Source organism: Chionomys nivalis, chromosome 14 (assembly GCF_950005125.1).
Source record: "Chionomys nivalis chromosome 14, mChiNiv1.1, whole genome shotgun sequence".
Lineage (NCBI taxonomy): Eukaryota > Metazoa > Chordata > Mammalia > Rodentia > Cricetidae > Chionomys > Chionomys nivalis.
In genome coordinates this window covers 3,227,946-3,245,687 of record NC_080099.1, presented here as the reverse complement: position 1 = coordinate 3,245,687, position 17,742 = coordinate 3,227,946, and positions in this window count along the sequence as shown.

The window sequence follows — 17,742 nt, the reverse complement described above, 5'->3', positions numbered from 1 at the left end:
CCTTCTTGCAGAGGGAGAGGGCTGAGGAAGAGAGAGACACACAGACTATTAAATCTAGATTGTTTTATATGAGTGAAAGCATTTAATATTTGTCTCTGACTCTGGGGCATTTTTCCAGCATGATAATTTCCAGTTCCATCCACTTTTCTGTAAATGTCATGATGCTATCTTTTTAAGTTAAATGATAATTCAATCATTATTTAAATTGAAGATTATAAAAATAACTGGGGATGACTAGTTAATTGATGCCTCCTTCATACTTGGATGTCTGTTAATGATGAAGTTAGAGAATTTCATACCCCAACACAGACATTCAGAGAGGTGCTTGAAGTTGCATGAATCGTGTTTAAATGGTATTTCAACACACTTTTAAATTAAGAGAATGTCACAGTATCAATCAATAGACATATCTGATTCACATCTCCTTTATAGACATTTTATATCTTAGCACACTGTCTTCACTTTGAATTATGTCTTCATTCCAGTATAAGTTCTCTCATTTTGGCACCAAACTATTCTAAAGGAAGATCAAACCAACAGTTGTGAGAGTTTGCTGAGATCATGTAGTAGAATATCAACTATTTTCTAAAATTAGAAATGCTTAATGAAGGTGTTTAGATTTTCAAGGTTAAAGAGCTAAACGTGCAAGTCAGGTGCCAGCAGATACTTAAAGCTGAGTAAAGACATTAAATGCCATCAGCAGCAACATCATTTTGTAAAAAAACTGCCGTTCTGAAGCCAGCTGATGTCAATATTGATGATAGTGATTGTAAGCTGACGATTACAGAGATTTCCTGTGTCCCGTGGCGTAGCTGTCACTGCTAAATTAAATTTTCTCTGGGTGCTTCATGCAAGTAAATTCAAAACTCCTTATTAAGGGGCTGATTCTGATATACAGACTATGTCAAATTTTAATTTGTCATTAAGTTGGAGACATAATTCTGAGACCAGCAGAGGTGAGATAATTATGGAGGAGAAAAGTAGACAAGAGTAGTGAGTGGCAGGAAAATGGGAAGGCAAGAACCCTCCCAAAAGAGCTCTCTCCCTGAAGAAAGCTGTCCCCGGAGTGAAGGCAAGCAGAACTGAGATGATTTGGAGAACAGTTCCAGGGATGGTCAAGCTGAATGAAAGGGCTCACACTATGAGGTGTCAGCTGCAGGTAAGAGATAAGAGTTGAGGAAGGAGAAGAATGTTGTCACTTACAGAATAAATAGTTTTCATATTTTCTTTCTGTTTCTATGATCGAAGTTTCTTCAACAAAAGTGTCTAAGGAAAAAAAAAAGGGTTAATTAGTTTACACTTCCAGGTCACAGTTAGACATAGAGGAAGTCAGAGTAGGAACTCAAACAGGAACTTGAAGCAAAAATCATGGTGGAATGAATCATGCTCATTTGTCTATCTTAAACAATCCAAGAAAACCTACCCAGGGAACTGGACACCCAGAGTGGTCCCAGTTTCGGATGTCAACTAACAATCAAGACGCTTCCCTGCTGCTAATCTCATCTGGAAATACCTCAGTTGAGATTCCCTTCCCAGGTGACTGTAGGCTTTGCCAAAAGGAAAGTTAAAGCTAACTATGACCAGCAGTGACAGGTTTAGAATTAAGTGACTATGATAAAGATTGTTCTGAAATAAGATTGTGCGAGATTGCCGGAAGCCAGACTCTCCAAAGAAACCTTACCATAATTCTGATAATATAGTACTTTGAACCAATTATCTGAACTTCTGAGCAAGAAACTGGAATGATTTGTTGCTCAACAGAAAAAGAGCATTGAAGAATGTTATAAATAAGTGCCATAATTCTTCACCTAATCAAAGTTGAAAGTAGATAAAAGTAGAAAGTAAATGATCCTGTTTCATTAGAAATTAGAATATCCAAATAAAAATAGAATCATATGAACATAGTCAAGCAAATGTCCATGTAATATGATTGAGCATCATTTGGGTTTATGTCCCAGAGTTGTATAACTGGGTCTTGAAGTAGATTAATTTCCGATTTTTTGAGAAACCACCAAATATATTTTCAAAATAGTTGTGTAAGTTTGCACTCCCACCAGCCATTGAAGAATATTCCCCTTGCTCCATATTTTTTTTCAGTATAAACTGTCATTTGTGTTTGTGGTCTTAGCCATTTTAACAGGTGTAAGGTGGAATATCAGAGTTATTTTTTGATTTCCATTACCATTATGGCTAAAGATGTTGAACGTTTCTTTAAGAGTTTCTCTGCCATTTAAAATTCTGTCGAGAGTTCTATGTTTAGGTCTGTATCCTATTTTTTAATTGGATTATTTGGTTTTTTGATATCTAGTTTCTTGAGTTCTTTATATATTTTGGAGATCAGCCTTCTGTCAGATGTGGGGTTTGCGAAGATCTTTTCCAATTCTGTAGGCTGCTGTTTTGTCCTTTGCCTTACAGAAGTATTTCAGTTTTATGAGGTCCTTATTTTTTTTTTTAATTGTTGATCCTGGTGTCTGTGTTACTGGTGTTATATTTAGGAAGTTTTCTCCTTTGCCAATGTGTTCAAAGCTATTTCCCAATTTTTTCTATCAGGTTCAGTGTAAATGAATTTATGTTGAGGTCTTGGATACACTTGGACTTGAGTTTTGTGCAGGGTGATAGATACAGTTATATTTACATTCTTCTTCATGCTGAAATCCAGTTATGCCAGCCTCATTTTCTCTATTTTATTATTCCAACTATTTTGTTAAAAATCATATGTCCATAGGTGTGTGGATTTATGTCTGGGCCTTTGATTTGATTCCATTAATCCCCACTCTGTTTTTATGCCAATACCATGCTCTTTTTACTACTATAGTTGTGTAGAGGAGCTTGAAATCAGGGATAGTGACACCCCTGGAAATTATTTTGTTGTACAGGATTGTTTTAGCTATCCTGGAAATTTTTTTCATATGAAGTTGAGTATTATTCTTTCAAGGTCTGTAAAAAATTGTGTTGGAATTTTGATTGGGATTGCATTTAGTCTGTAGACTGATTTTTGCTTTACTCATAATAGCCAGAATCTGAAAACAATCTAGATGTCCCTCAACGAAAGAATATATAAAGAAAATATGGCACATTTACACAATAGGACATACCTCAGATGTTAAAAATGATGGCTTCAGGAAATTTAAAGGCAAATTGATGGATCTGGAAAAAAAGCCATCCTGAGTGAGATAACCCAGACACAAAAGACAAGCATGGAACGAACTTTCTTATAAGTGGTTATTAGCTGTAAAGGATAACCATCCTATAATCTCCAGACTCAGTATGTGTGTGTATGTGTATGTATGTGTGTGCGTGTGTGCACTTGTGTGTGCATGTGTGTATGCTTCACCAATGCATGTGTCTGACTGTGTTTGTGTACGTGTGTGCATATGTGTATGCTTCACCTATGCATGTGTCTGTTTGTGTGTGTGTGTGTGTGCATGCTCACATGTTATTACAGGCCTGTGAAGGTCAGAACACAACTTTCAGGCATTAGTTCTCTTTCTATCATTTCATCCCTGAGGATCAAACATTAATTGTCAAGTTTCACCTCAAGCCCCTTTACTGACAGGGTTGTTTGGCTGATCCAAGAACCACTTTTTAGTATTTCCTCCTAAAGCATATTAATTATTAATTTATGTGCCTTTATTGCTCAACAAAATATATTCCATGTAGCTCCTTTTATTTTGTTATATAATTTCCTCCAGTGTTATATTGCCACTAAAGTATAGATAAAATTTATTTATAATGACACATTTTAAAACAATATCATTAATATCTACTTTGTTAGTGTCGAAGTTAAAACACTTCTATCTGAAATGAAAAAAATCACAAATACATTCATTATTTTAATATGGATGATGGAAGTGCCATTCATATGACTCGGTTACAGAGATGAAAGGGAACAGTGTATGGTGAGTTATAAAATGAAGAAAATGATTATAATCATTTATAAAATGATTTTCTTCTCTCTCCCAAGCTTCCATACATTTACTCAACAATGTGACCCATTTAGAGGTCTTTTATGTCTGAATCTGCCCTATTGCATATCTATATTTCTTTACTGCCCAAGAGTACTTCTTAAAATGCTTAGAGCCTCTTAAAAACTTAAACTGTGATATTGGTAGGTCAAATACGATACTACCTACTTGCTTTGCATAGTCCAACATGGTGGAAGTCTGTTTAATGTCTCTGCAAGCCTTGCACACTGTCCCAGTTCCAAGTAGTTAGCCAGACTATGTCAGTCATTAAGCAGTATGTAACATGCTGCTTACATACCCATTTAAGTGCTCCGTAGCTGGAACTCCAGAGTCAGAGTTCATGCTGGCAGCATAGCCCAGAAAGTCAGCATTTCAAAATAACACAGCTTTTTTTGTTATTGCTGAATCAATATGACCTCTCTTAAAGGAACTGCAGCATGCTACCAGCAAGCAGAGCCCATTCAAAAATATGCAGCTAAATTTTGTTTTTACGTGGGTTTAGTCAATCACATTGGGCACCAATTAGCAGGCATGACAAATGCATATAATATACATACATACGTACATACACATAGAAAAAGGACTTGTACAGATAGAATGAATTTAAATTAATAGAATTAAATTAAATTAATAGAATAGAAATAAATTTAAACAACAATAACAACAAAAAATAAAGACAACATTAAGAAAACACCTAGAAATTAGTGAGAATGTTCTACAGGTAAAGGGTCTTACTGAAAAGCCTGTGACTTAAATTTGGTTTTAGAGGTCATAAAGAGGAAGAAGGACAGAAAACACTCTTGAAATCTTTGGCATTATATACTGTGGTATACAAACAGATGGGTATGCACAAACACACACAAAGAGTGAGAGAGACAGAGAGAGAGAGAGAGAGAGAGAGAGAGAGAGAGAGAGAGAAGGACTTAGTAAAGTGATGGATTTTTATAACACCTGAAATTATGTGTTTTTATCTTTAATCATATTTTAAAAAAATCTCCCACCTGTGCAATTATAATTTTCTACAATGAGAATTTTTCCCTTTCTTTCTGGGGACTAACAGGTGGTACAGTATTTAGGCCCATAATTTACATAATTTCAATAAACTTTAATTTTATGACTGTCCCAAAAAATAATTTTTACCAAATCCACTGTTCTGTATTTGTGACCTGTGATAACAATTCAACAGGTTTGCCTGTGTCTTTCCAAGTCATAATTAACGCAGTTGTCTAATTATCCGCTCTGGTGAAGTGGTAAGTCTCAGTATTATGCATTTGTTTTTGCAACGTATATCTAGCTCTGGCATAGTCACTGATGTTTGTTCTGTGAAACTAGACGAATTCCTCCTGGGAAAGGAAGATGTCTTTGCTTTTCTCATTTCAAGAGCCCTAGAAAGGCGGTGTTTGTCCTATAGACTTATCTTGTCCATTATGCAGTTTCTATCACAGCTAGTGAGATCATCTTTAAGTGTTATTATCTTAGGAAAATTAGAGAAATACTATCTATATTCAAGTGCCATCTTAACTCATTTTGTGTTGCTATGACAAAACACTTTCTATTAAATTTTGTATAAGAAAAATAAATTTATTTAAGCTTTTGATTTTGGAGGCATGAAAGTCTAGGTTTGAGTGCTGACATTGCTTAGAGGTAACATGAACTTTAATATTTCCAGCAGTTCCTGCGTAAGAGGTCAAATAGTGTCCTTGTTTTATAATAATCAACATATACCCTATTAATACAGCCCTAGGAGATGTGATTGTATAGTTCAGGGTCTTGAGATGGACCTTAATTTCTTCCAAGGGTGAGGACCCTAGGACCTTCTTACTTGGAGTCCCATGGCCTTCTTCTCTCTACGTTGTTCATTATCTTATAGACTACATTATAAGCAATACCTCACTAGGGACAAAGCTTCCAGCCCACCAACTTTCGAGAGAAAAACATTATCCTAGTGAAAACAACTGTTTTATTTTTTCTGTGTTATATCTCACTTATAACTTAAGGATCATTTATTTTATTTTCTAATATTTCATTTACATTGTTTTGCCCTTTCTTTCTTCCAGTGCCCTATCCCTCTTAAGTTCATGGCTTCTTTTTCTTTAATAGTTATTGTTGTAAATATACATATAAATGAATAAATAAATATAACCTTCTGTCTTTATTTAATGTTCCTTATATATACATGCTATTTTGGCTGACCATTTGGTATTAGATAAGCAACTGAGGGTCTCATCACTGAGGAAGACTGTTTCTTCTGCCTCATTTGCTAGTTAGTTGCCTGTAGTTCTTTGTTAAGGGATGGGACTTGGTGAGCTTTCCACCTCCCACTTTAACACTGATAGCAGTGTTGTACTTGTTCCAGATTTGTTTTGGCAGCCATGTTTAGTTAGTCATCTTTAGACAGCCATATTTTTGAGGTATCACATATGAAGCTTCCCTGTCCTTTCTAGAAGATACAATCACACAGCAGATTTCCTGATCCTTTAACTCTTAAGATGTTTCTACTCTTTTTTTAAATGTTCCATGAGCCGTACGTGCTATGCTGAAGTTTTGTTCTAAATATTTCTGCTGTGACTGGACACTCCAAGATTGCCTAAAATGTAGTTTCTAATATAGTTAAAATTCAATTGTATCACTTTAAATAGTCTCTTATTAAATCAACACCAAGAAGCACACTTGAAAGGTCATTGTATACTTTAATTCTAGGAATTTATTAATAAACTATAATTTAACCTAATAATGTAAAAAAATTGTGTTTTTTGAAAATTGTATGTTACTGACAAATTACATGTTAATTTCTTTAATTGTTTTTGAGCTTATCATTTTCACCTTTTTAAACTTAATTCATTTTTAAAAGACTGCATTTCAAAGTCATTTATAAATGTAAACTGCATGTATAATGATTCAAATAAAGTGAAGCAAAAATATCTAAATTTTATTAACATTTTTCTAAAAAGTTCATGTTCAAATCTAATAGAAATTTAATGATAGTAACTCCTTAACTCCTTACTTCTGTGGGTTAACACTGGAGATTTGTCAGACAACAGGTAGAGAGTGCATGATCTTGAGAGCCCAATAGTAATGTCAAAAATTCCTATTTCACATTTTAGCTTGCAAGTTTTCTTTTCATGAACTGGTTGACACATGTCAGGGTAAATGACTCCAAGTGTTAAAATCCCCTCTGTATCATACTGCCCTGTGTCTCATGTTATAGGAGCCCTGTAGGAAGCATTCTTACATCTACTTCACTAAGATGACTCATTCAAATCTATGTAATGAGAAATCCTCACTGAGTCCAAGAGTGTTAAATCAGCTAGCAGATTAGTATACTAAAGCCAGGACACTAGACATCCACAAAGTAGGTTGGAAAAGCAGACCTTTATAGATAATAACAATACTGACTACACTGGAAGAAAACACCAACTGTAGTATCCACACCACAGGGCCTTAGTGCAGTAACATTCATTCTTTGTTCTAACAGTCAAATTTACATAGAATCAATCCCATGAAATTAACTGTTAACAGACCACATAAAAATATATAAAGAAGACAGGCACTGAACAGGAAGGCAGCAGGTCCCACCTTTGCTAACAAACAAACATGGGCGTCCCCAAAGCTGCTTATCAGAAAAGAGATTGGATGAGGAGAATGGGTGAATCCAGGATTCAGGGATGGTTAGTAACCTTACCTAATAGTTTGGGATGTCAGGTACTTACTCTTGGATGCTGGCTCTTTCCTGGGTGTTGTCACCTGTTCCAGAGCACTACTTTCTCAGATTCTACCTGCCCTTTTGTTGATTTTGATATGCATATTACTGTTGTCCTTACCTATGGAACTTTCCAACTATGTTTTTAAAAACTAGAAACCTTGTTGACTTCACTTCTTCTTCTTCTCTGTGCCCCTCCACCTTACTTTTTCCCCCTTACCCGAAAAATAAAGAACATACAGAGGCACATTCTTGAATTAATTTTTTAACCTCAGATCCTTGCTTGTCATAGACATCCTATTCTGAGCTCTAAGGGGGTACTGAGGATGGTACTCTATGCTCTTGATAGAAAGTCTGGGGGCAGAATATTCTCAGAATAATATTCATTGCCTGGGAATGCAATGCAGAGCAGATAGAAACAAAGGTTGTTTTCTTTAGCTTTTAAAGCAGAACTTTTATTCCTGATTACAAAGTTCTATTCTGATAGTGCATAGTGGGTATGTCATGGATAAAATCATGATTGTTGTTGGGCATGAGAGTGTCATTTTCTCTAACCAGCACTATATATTTGGAGTCTGAACAGAGTGACAGTATCTGAGACCAGTGATGACATATTGATTTCTCTGTAGAGGACAGTGGATAGTTGTGGGTGCAGAGGAGTAGTCAATCATGGCTGTTATTTTGAATGTCATGCAAGTTTGCAAAAATAAATCTCAAGTACCAGTTTAAATGACTGTAATCTTTCTCTATGTTTGTCTCTGTCATGCTCACTTTCTTATACACACATATACATACTTGTGAAATCATAAAATATACACTTGTGTAATATATAAACTAATCACAATATTGTTTTTGGTTTAATTCTGGAATATTCCCCATAGTTTCATGATTGGAAACCTTAGTACTAACTTGTGCTACTTTGAAGGTTATGAATGCTGTAGGAGCTGAAAATAGTCTGGCAGAAATAAGTGATTAGGAGTGCAATATGTTCTTTGAGATGACAGTTTGAACCCCCCTTTTGTTTAACAATTTCATATGTGAGTACCATATTTACATCATTTCTATGCTCTATTCTCCCAATTCCAGCACATCCAGCAATTCTTTTCTTGCCCAAATCCATGACTTCTTTAATGATTATTATTAAATATCAGTATATGTACAAGTATGTATATATAAATACAGCCTACTGAGTCCATTTAGTGATGCTCATATGTGCATGTGTCTAGGGTTGACAACTTGGAATTGGATAATCAAGGCACTCATGCCTGGAGAAGGCAGATTCACTTTTTCTGTGGCTCCTGACTGTGTGAACAAGCCTCTAAACTTCAGTCACCATGTCTTCTAGGTCATGGTAGACTGAAATCTCTTTGGAATGGTGAGAGCAATAACCTACCACACATTAAGTCGATTCTGTTTGCACTACTAGTTTCATTTCTATTGCTGTGATGAAACAAAAGCTGTGACCAGAGTAACTCAGACAAGGAAGGGTTTGATGGGGCTCAAGGTTCCAGAGAATTAGAGACCATGATGCCATGATGGTAGACCTAAGGTAATGTTGAGGCAGAAGTAGCTGAAGGCTTACATTCAGAATTGTCAACAGGACACAGGGAACACTCAGATAGGCATCAGGCTTTTGATCCCTCAAAGTCCACCCCTACTGTAACACCTCTACCAACAAGGCTTCACATCCTAATCCTTTTTAAACAGTTCCACCAACTGTGGGTCATGTCATGGATTCATTGAAACATACAAGCCTACAGAGGGAGACATTGTCATCCAAACCTCCAAGTCAGGGGTCATGGTCTTGGGTGATGAGAAATCAATACATGGACAAAGCATAAGTCTACACTGTCTTAGCTAAGAAAGCTGTGATGGTGTGTTGGTGTGTACACAAGCAGTCCTTTGTGACACTGTATTTTAGATGCAGGATATATTTCATTTGTTAAAAATGTATTTGTATTATTTTCATCTTATGTGTATGAATATTTTGCCTGGTCTCCAAGAAGGCCAGAACAGGTTGTTAGATCAACTAGAACTGGAGTTGGGGATGGTTTTGAGACATCATGTGGGTGTTGGGTACTTGAGCTCAAAAACAACTAATGCCTAGTGCTAGGCCCTCTATCCAATCCAGGAACAGATAACTGATAATGCCCCATTTTCTTTGTAGGTGGAGTGCTACCTTAATGGAAATTTAAACACTAGCTGTTTTGTTGCAGTGCTCTCTCCGGCTGTCTAGTATGCCACTGAAATATATTTAGAGGAAATCTGATTTTAAAATATTTGTTTAATGCATTTATCTCTTCCAAACTAATTATTTCTTCAATTAAATGTTCAGAAATTTATGTACAAACATTATTATTCTTTTAACTTTAAAAGCATATGGATAAAACAGCAAATTGAAAAGCAGTAGCAGGAAAAGGTACCATTTACTTAGAAACTCTTTAGGACTAAAATGGGTAAGAATGGGGATAATACTCAGGTGTTGGTAGTGCACTGTGATCTTAAATAGTTGCAAGACTGGAAAAACCCTAACAGCTTGAACATGATGAGCAAAGTAGCTGACTGATTGGGAAGAATGGCATCCAGCTGAACCACGAATGTGACCCACACTTAGGTGAAGTTGGAGAGAGAGAAAGGAAAAAAGCTTGTTATAGATCTGCTGGCTTTTAACTTTTTATTTATAATTATGGTTTATTTACTTTATGTTTGTATGTTTATGTGCACACACCGTGGAGTTAAGGTGTAAATCAGAGGACAGCTGTCTGAAGTCAGTTCCCTTTTCTTACCATGAGCTCTGAGGCTGGAACTAAGTTGCCAGCTGAGCGATATCACTGGTCTATGATGTGATACAGTTTTAAAGAGAAGGAAAAGAAATACAGAGTAAAGAAATGTTTCCAGTTACAAAGCCACTCATTTTAGGCCTTTTTTTAATATTATGTTTTCTAAGTGAGTCAATGTGACAATTGTGTTCAGTGAGGAGTGTGCCTACCTCCCATTGCTCTGACAGTCAATGGAAATAAAAAGAATCAATTTTATTATTTCTTTCATTTTGAAGTTATACTATAATTACCTCATTCCCTTTGCTCTTTCCTCTCTTTAAATCAATGGTTCTCAACTTTCTAATATTTTGACCCTTTAATACAGTTCTTCATGTTATGGTGATTCCCCATCATAAAATTATTTCAGTTATGACTTCATAACTATAATTTTGCTATGTTTATGAATAATAATGCACCCATCTGTGTTTCCAATGGTCTTAGGTCGAGATTCATAGGTGGAGAATTACTGCTTTAAACCCTTCCTGTTCTCTTTCAAATTCACGCCCACTTTTTAAAAATATAAATTGTTGTTATATGTATATATGTATACAAACATATATACATGAATACATATGTACAAGTACAGCCTACAGCCTGCTCAGTAGTGTTACTTGTGTGTATGATTTCAGGGCTGACCATTTGGTATTGGATAACGAATTGGTGTGCTTTTCCTAGAAATGACCATGCTCTCATCTCTCCTGATCTGCCTATCATTTTTGGTGTAGATTTAAGGTCTTGCAGGTCTCCCTAACCACTTTGGTAAGTCTATTGTTGTTCTTGCTTAGCTCAGATGTAGGCAGTCACGTTGGTAGAACTTTATGAATGAAGCTTCTGACATTCCTATGAAAGTCTCTGCTTCTGAAAACTGAAATCTGCCAGCTAGCAAAAGTGATTTTTGTCATAGAAATGGGATTTCTTGGTGTTCAGTAGGGAATTCTCAGATGGGGTAGAAAATTGTCCAACCAGCTACACATCAGGATCATTTCAGTGCAACTAGGTCTCAGGGATACTTGTGGAAATTAAGCACACCCCATTATTGTGTAGCTATAATCCTCTAAGCCAGTTGAATGTTTTGTGTGTATGTGTGTGAGTGTGTGTGTGTGTTTTTTTGTGTGTGTGTAGGATGAGATGAAATTCATTGCCTGACTGCCTGATAAGGCAAAAGAAATTTGTTTTGGGTAAAGCTCAATATGACTAAGTTTAACTCAGGAAAAGAAATTAGAAAAAGAAAGTAAACTTGTGGATTACAGAGACATACTACTTACAATGCTGATAGCCATTGATTTTACTATAACAAATCTATGCAGATTTGTTAAGGCTTGTAAAGTTTCTATAAGACAGTTCTTTATTTCCTACTTCAAAAGACTAAAATAAAAATTGTCAGCTACGCAAAATTTCATGTGTGTGATTTATTACTAAACATTTCATATATTCTTGATGTGTTCCTGATATCCATCTTCCAAAGAAACTTAAAATGGAAGAGAGGAGGGACAGATAGAGAGCGGAGACAATTTTTCTCAATGTTGTGTTATCTGTGACTATAAACATACTCATCTTTGGCAGAACAATCAAAGCTTGTGAATTGCAGTATTTCTGAATAGAATCAGAGATTAATCAAACAGCTAATATTTTATGCTCATCCACACAGCTGAATTCTGAGGATCAGCTTAGTATCCATGGCAACTATCATAACATAACAGTTTGTTTTTCTCAGACAACTCTCCCTGTTTGTTTTGTTCTAGAGTAAGGAGAATTCCCTAGGCTTATTGTTAATATTTTGTGCTAGCGGACTGCTCAACCATGAAAAGAATCTTGAGAGCAACTGTGCTTGGGATTAACTTCTAAGAAATTAATTTACTAAGGACAAGAGTAAAAGCCAAGTGCTGGCTACAAATATAACAATTAAACATCTGAAATTTATAGAGTCATTTAAAAGGTCAAATTGAGAATCACCAGCTGTGAATCTAATTGGAAAATGAGAGCATTGGTTTCTTCATAGTTTCCTAAGTGATTAGATATGGAAAAGCATAGATCAGACAGGGTGGCCAATTGGTGCTCACTCCTTACAGCCACATAGTGCATTTATAGAAATTGTATACATAGTATTATTGTTGATACTTAATATTTATTTATATGTGCTTTTACTATTTGTACAAGTTTCAAACAGAGTTAATTTCCAACTTAGAGATTTGTGTCTTTACAGGTTATATTCGAAATAACAGTTAGGCTGTGATTGGGTGCACATTTTCCTAGGATTCATGATTGGACAGCTGACTCCAGGTATGATGTTGAGAAGTGTTAGAGATGGAGCCCAGTGTCTTCTGCCAAGGCTAAAGTGAGGTGTTCTACAGTCTGTGAGCTGTTTGCTCCCCTAGCAAATATAGATCAGTGGGGATAAGGATACAGATTCATGTAGTAGATATCTGCTTTCTGTGAGTTACACTTCGTTCACCTCTGACTCAGAACAATCATATCCTTCTCCAACATTAGTGGCACCACAGGAGGGTGACTTCTCAGCTTGAAGTGATGCTACATCTAAGTCCCTTTAGGCAATATAGGCACCATTAAGGATATAGCTTTATGGAATAGAGATGTTAGAAGCACAGCCTGCTGTGTAATGGGGATTGTAAGAAGCCCATGTGAATCCTATGGATACATGGTGGCCCAAGTCTATCAGACAATAATGCAAATCTACCATGTTGACTCTAAAAAGCATTAGCAGAGATGCAATTTTTGCTGACACTGATGAGGATTAAAGACAATTGTCCAAAGTATTTGAGGACTCCTTTCCCTCACTTGAGTGGGAATGCTTCCTGCTTTGTCGAATGACTAGATCAATTTTCTGGTCTATGGTGACTAGGACTTGGTATGTCCTGAGTGTACATAAGATTCATTCCTGAGTGTACATGAGATTCAATTTTTTTTTTCAGGCATCCATTCCCAAGATGCACATTCACTATGATCATGAAATGGGTGATTTTTTTTGACTGCAGTGAGCAGGAGCCAGGCAAACTATGGCTAGGCAGTGAGATCAGATATCCTGGAAAAAAAAAACAAAACAAAATAAAGACCAACCTAAACATCCTGAGCAAGATGCAGACCTGTGAGAAGGTTCAGTGGGTAAATGCATGACCACAAGTTTCTCTGAAATTGACATATTGAAATCCTAGGATTATACTTTGTTAAAACTCATGTGTTTCTATTTCAAGTTTTCATTTTGTAATTTACTACTGATGTCTTCAAATTAACTGACTTGGATAAATGTTCTGGCAATAAAAATGTTGTAAGGACAGAAATAGTTTCTACTCTAATCTTCATACACACACTGGTGTGCATGCATGCACACACGCACACACACAGAGAGAAACACACACACAATAAACAAGCAAAAATATATAGGTAAAGGTACCTCTTGGACGTTAATACACAACCAGAAGAAAATAAGAGAACAAAGGGTGTTCAAAGATGTACCTAAGTTCTGACTTAACAAGGTAATGGGTATCAGACTTTTATTGATTTTTGAGTGATGTGCAAGTATCCCATGCTTATACTCAGTGAGATATTGAGCAGTCAATAGAGATGCTCAGTTACGACTGACATCACCACTAAGTGGAGACATTCCAGCCTTAGGACCACGTGGAAGTAGTATAGGTGCTGAGAAAGCAGAAAGTGAGGCAGAGGCACACAGCAACGCCTAGGGGAAATAAGACATTTTAATCAAAGGCTAATCATATCTCCGGGTAGAGTCAAGAGGAATATGATGCAAGGGTCAAGAATAAAAAGGAACAAGTGCAATATGAAGGCAGATGCCAAGTCTTTTAGGTGTTTACAGTGAGTGAAGAGTCAAATGCTTTCCCAGCAGTCACTGTCCAGGCTCTGCAGTTATTTATTTTTTTTTTCTTGCTGATTTTTTTTATTAATTAATTTAATTATTAAAGATTTCTGCCTCTTCCCCGCCACCACCTCCCATTCCCTCCCCCTCCCCCAATCAAGTCTTCCTTCCTCCTCAGCCCAAAGAGCAAGCAGGTTTCTCTGCCCTGTGGGAGGTCCAAGGATCACCCACCTCCATCCAGGTCTATTAAGGTGAGCATCTTTAGTCACTGTTATTACAAGCTGTATGGCAGATATGTCGTCTCCAGCATCCGGGCAAAGTTACTCAAATCTGTGACCTCTTGAATTACTGATATTTTAGGTCAACTAAGAGTTAATGCTGTGATTATGCTTGGGAAGATGGTCTGACAATAGAGAGTTGGTGCAACAAAACACATATTATAGGAGCTATTTCAGGACATACCCATATGGCTGCCATATTTTCCCATGGAGCTTGACTTGTATATTAGTCAAATTACAACTTGTAGTATCCCAGGAGGTTACTTGGTCCCTGGGCAGGTGGGACTTACAGGTAACTTTAGCTTTGAGTCTGACACCACCAAGATTTATTACTTGACTGTGCTGTTTATTTTTCCTTCAAAGTCTAATAAAATGGTACTTGAGCTTCCTTCTAGATTCATTTTAAAAATTCTTTTATCAAAGAGATTAAGAACCCAAAAGAGAACCCTAATTTCCCCAGTGAGAAGCTGATCTGTATGTATCACACTCCCACGGCTAATGTGACCGGACAAGGATCAGACAAGGGAAACTGTGTGGATTGGAGATAAATGGGTGAAGTTAGCATGGTCGTTATAGATGAGGCCTCCGAGAACCAGCAATGCTACTGCTCAGAAACTGCTCCCTTCTCTGTAGCCCACACACTCCCTCCTTCCTTTCTGCCAGAAGTACTTCATCTTTTTCCTCTGTTTGTTTCCTGTTTCAAAAACAGCCATGGTCCCTACTCAACTGTCATATGAAAGCAAGTTTATTGATCAGAGGAAGTCTTATCTTCAAGTCATGTCTTAATTACTGTGAGGCAGACTGGGTCATTTAGTGAGTCTTCATTGCATGGTAATAATTTGCCTTTAAAGTGAAGGTCTATTTTACAGAAAGATAGAACTGTGAGTTTCCCCCATGATTTTTCTATGGCAATCAGTAGATACATTATTACTTTTTAAACAGAGACTCTCAATGTAGTAGCACTTACACTTAAAAGCTGATAGTGAAGGAGTCATAAAAAAAGATTGATAAGGGGTTTTGGCCTCATCTGCAATTTACAAGTCTTTTCAAGTGTCTTTCCCAACCTAGTGCTTCAAGGCAAGCAAAAACTGTAATCCTTTTCCCCAGCTCTCTGCAATTGCTTTGTGAGGGGGTTCTGGCTGCGATAATCTTTCCACAGTGAGGCCTATGCACATTCATCGGAGCTTTCTTAAACCCGACAAAAGGCTTGAGACATTTAAATGACAGCTTTCTCAGGCTCCCATTTGAGCATCAATAATCAACTGTCTTTCGCACTTTTCCTTTGAGCCTATTATTCAGCGTCTCTATGGCATCCTGAACGGCTCTGCTGTTGCTCTGCAGTTGTCTGAGCTTGAGCGATTGTCTTCCGTGTAACTATGTGAAATCCAAATAACTAAGCAATAACTTGCATATTCAAATACTTATAGGTATAAAAGCATTAACAAGCCTGATTTTAAATATCCCCATGTGTTCAGAAACATATGTGTTTGATTTAGTTCTTGATTAACACCTACAAGGAAATTACTCTGAGTCTATGCTCAGAACTCTTCAAAGTTATTTAAATGTTCCATTCATTTAAATTATTGACATGAATTTCAAAGGCTCAGTTACAAATCTGTAATGTCAGATATTCTTCGTGTTTTTTTTTTTATTTTTTTTTATTTTTTTATTTTTTATTTTTCGAGACAAGGTTTCTCCATAGTTTTTGGTTCCTATCCTGGAACTAGCTCTTGTAGACCAGGCTGGCCTCGAACTCACGGAGATCCGCCTGCCTCTGCCTCCCGAGTGCTGGGATAAAAGGCCTGCGTCACCACCGCCCAGCTTTTTGAGATAGAGTTTTTTTTTTTAATTTATTTATTTATTATGTATACAGTGTTTCACTTGCATGCCAGAAGGGGGCACCAGATCTCATTACAGATGGTTGTGAGCCACCATGTGGTTGCTGGGAATTGAACTCAGGGCCTCTGGAAGAGCAACCAGCGCTCTTAACCTCTGAGCCATCTCTCCAGCCCCCTCTTCGTGATGTTGAATGAAAGGTAATAGCAAAATTTATTTTATTGATTATCTGCTACAGAATACTTCAACTAAGATTTATTCTTTGTGTACAGTGTAAAAGGCTGATAGATATGAGTTAAAATAACCTAGAGAGGATATTCAGGGCAGGAATTTATAGGTTAAGACAGTTCTTTCATTTCTCTTTGAGGAGTAGTTTAGTTGGCTTGAAACTTAGAGGTTTAGCCAATATAAAGGAATGTATTTCACACTGTACAATCTGACAAATGTGCCAGGTGATTTGTTGGTTAACTAAAGAGTTTTTTTTTTTTTTTGCTAGTGTATAACTGTGTCATAACATGTAAGAGAAAGAGAGAGAGAGAGAGAGAGAGAGAGAGAGAGAGAGATGAAGGGATGAGGGAGGAAGAAGATAGATGGGGGAAAGAAAGAATGATATGGGCAATGATAAAAGAATACACACACACACATACACACACAACACAGGAGGACAACTCATAGTGTTACTATATAGACACTAATTTTATTTGTGAGACTTAATTTTCATGAACTCACACCTCCCATAAGCAGAATTAATACCCAAATGGGCAAACATATCATCATCATATAGAGTGTAGAGTTTCAGCACGTGAGATTGGGCAGAATACATAAAATATTTTATTTTATTATTTTTTTTCTTTTTAATTTTTTTATTGATTTTTTTTTCTTGCTGATTTTTTTTATTAATTAATTTATTTAATTATTGAAGATTTCTGCTTCTTCCCCGCCACCACCTCCCATTCCCTCCCCCTCCCCCAATCAAGTCTTCCTTCCTCCTCAGCCCAAAGAGCAAGCAGGTTTCTCTGCCCTGTGGGAGGTCCAAGGACCACCCACCTCCATCCAGGTCTATTAAGGTGAGCATCCAAACTACCTGGGCTCCCACAAAACCATTACGTGCAATAGGATCAAGAACCCATTGCCATTGTTCTTCAGTTCTACAAGTCAAATTGAATAAATTCTTCTTTGATTTTTTTTAAATATTTGATTATAGGTATACTCCTTTGTAACCATTGCAGATATTTATTTAATCTAGCAATTGGTATAATTAAGTAGTCATAACCAGATGTTTCCTGTCCCAATTGCCTGGTTCCAAATAACA